The sequence below is a fragment of the Arachis ipaensis genome, chromosome B1, assembly GCF_059453495.1.
Source record: "Arachis ipaensis isolate K30076 ecotype BB chromosome B1, ASM5945349v1, whole genome shotgun sequence".
Lineage (NCBI taxonomy): Eukaryota > Viridiplantae > Streptophyta > Magnoliopsida > Fabales > Fabaceae > Arachis > Arachis ipaensis.
The window spans coordinates 83,007,256-83,009,910 of NC_142436.1; the positions used below are offsets into that span (position 1 = coordinate 83,007,256).

The 2,655-nt window shown below is 36.0% G+C and overlaps 1 non-coding gene across 1 annotated transcript; it reads right to left on the bottom strand.

Moving 5' to 3' along the window:
* Positions 1 to 1,710: 1,710 nt before the first annotated feature.
* LOC148577255 (small nucleolar RNA R71) lies at positions 1,711 to 1,818 on the bottom strand. Its single transcript, XR_015903452.1, has one exon. It is a non-coding gene; the product is annotated as a small nucleolar RNA R71 (small nucleolar RNA).
* Between the last annotated feature and the right edge of the window lie 837 nt (positions 1,819 to 2,655).

Genomic DNA, 2,655 nt, shown 5'->3' on the forward strand with positions numbered 1-2,655 from the left:
TTGCATTTTTCAAATATATGTATATTGTTCTTCATTGATCTTCAAGTTGTTCTTGATGATTTCATTACTCTGATCTTTAAATTCTCTTGTTTTGTATGTTTTGTTGTTTCTCATATGCATTCTCAATTTGTTAGTGTCTCTTATATGAAAATTTTTAAGTTTGGTGTCCTGCATGCATTGTTTGTTTGATTTGAGTTTCCTAAGATTAGTTGTATTTTGATTGTTTCTCATCATTGAAAAATTCAAAAAAAATTTCAAAACTATGTCTTTTCAAGTCAATAATATAGAGAATTGAAGATTCAGAACATTCAGCAGAGGAATCAAACAGAAAAAGCTGGGCGTTCAAAACGCCCAGTGAAGAAGGAAAACTGGCGTTTAAACGCCTGCCAGGGTAACGCCCAAAAGGGTAGCATTTTGGGCGTTAAACGCCAGAAAAGATACCATTCTGGGCGTTTAACGCCAAAAGGACACTAGAGGGAAGATTTTGTTTTTAATTCAAATCTTTTTCAAATTTTCATAATTTTTCAAAATCAAATCTTTTTCAAATCATATATTTTCAATCATATCTCTTCAAAATCAATTTCTTTCCATTTTTTATTATTTTCGAAAATTCTTGCTACTATTAATGATTTACTTCAAAATTTTCAAGTTGTTACTTGCCTATTAAGAAAGGATCAAATTTTAAATTTTAGAATCATATCTTTTAATTTCTTGTTAGTCAAGTAATCAACTTTAATTTTAAAAACTTTCTTTTTTTTAAATTGATTTTCAATCATATCTTCTCAATCATATCTTTTCAACCACATCTTTTTCAAAATTAACTCTCAATCATATCTTTTTTATTTCTAATTTCAAAATCTTTTTCAAAAATCACTTAATTTCTTTCCCAATCTTAATTTTTGAAAATCTCAATCAAATTTTCAAATTTCTTTTTATTATTTCAAAATCTTTTTAATTTATTTTCGAAAATTCTTCCCCTCTTCTCACATCCTTCTATTTAAGGGACTAACACTCCTCCTCAAGGTGCAATTCGAACTCTATCCCTCTTGATAAGTTCGAATTCTCTTCTATCTACCTCCTCCTTCTATTATTCTTTTCCTCTGACACCTCAAGGAATCTCTATACTGTAACATAGAGGATTTCCTACTTTCTTGTTCTCTTCTCTTTCATATGAGCAGGAGCAAAGATAAAGGCATACATGTTCAAGCTGATCCTGAACCTGAAAGGACCTTGAAGAGAAAGCTAAGAGAAGCTAAAGCACAATTCTCTCTAGAGGGCCTAACAGAGCTTTTCAAAGAAGAAGAAACAATGGCAGCTGAAAACAACAATGCCAACAATGCAAGGAAGGTGCTTGGTGACTTTATTCCACCTACTCCTGACTTCTATGGGAGAAGCATCTCAATCCCTGCCATTGGAGCAAACAACTTTGAGCTTAAGCCTCAATTAGTTTCTCTAATGCAACAGAATTGCAAGTTTCATGGACTTCCATTGGAAGATCATCATCAGTTCTTAGTTGAATTCTTGCAAATCTGTGACACTGTCAAGACCAATGGGGTTGACCCTGAAGTCTACAGACTTATGCTCTTCCCTTTTGCTGTAAGAGACAGAGCTAGGACATTGTTGGACTCACAACCTAAAGAAAGCCTGAACTCTTGGGAAAAGCTAGTCAATGCCTTCTTGGCAAAATTTTTTCCACCTCAAAAATTGAGTAAGCTTAGAGTGGAAGTCCAAACCTTCAGACAGAAGGAAGGTGAATCCCTCTATGAAGCTTGGGAAAGATACAAACAATTGATCAAAAGGTGCCCTTCTGACATGCTTTCAGAATGGAGTATCATAGGAATCTTCTATGATGGTCTGTCTGAACTGTCCAAGATGTCATTGGACAGCTCTGCTGGAGGATCTCTTCATCTAAAGAAGACGCCTGCAGAAGCTCAGGAACTCATTGAAATGATTGCAAATAACCAATTCATGTACACTTCTGAAAGGAATCTTGTGAATAATGGGACAACTCAGAAGAAAGGAGTTCTTGAGATTGATACTCTGAATACCATATTGGCTCAGAATAAGATACTGACTCAACAAGTCAATATGATTTCTCATAGTCTGTCTGGAATGCAAGCAGCAACAGGCAGTACTAAGGAAGCTTCCTCTGAAGAAGAAGCTTATGATCCTGAGAACCCAACAATGGAAGAGGTGAATTACATGGGAGAACCCTATGGAAACACCTATAATCCTTCATGGAGAAATCATCCAAATCTCTCATGGAAGGATCAACAGAGACCTCAACAAGGTTTCAACAACAATAATGGTGGAAGAAACATGTTTAGCAATAGCAAGCCTTTTCCATCATCTTCTCAGCAACAGACAGAGAATTCTAAGCAGAGCCACTCTGACTTAGCAACCATTGTCTCTGATCTAATCAAAACCACTCAAAGTTTTATGAGTGAAACAAGGTCCTCCATTAGAAATTTGGAGGCACAAGTGGGTCAGCTGAGTAAGAAAATTACTGAACTCCCTCCTAGTACTCTCCCAAGCAATACAGAAGAGAATCCAAAAAGAGAGTGCAAGGCCATAACCACAACCCACACGGCCAAACCTGGAGAGGAGGAAGAGGCAGTGATCTCCACTGAGGAAGACCTCAAAGGATGTCCACTG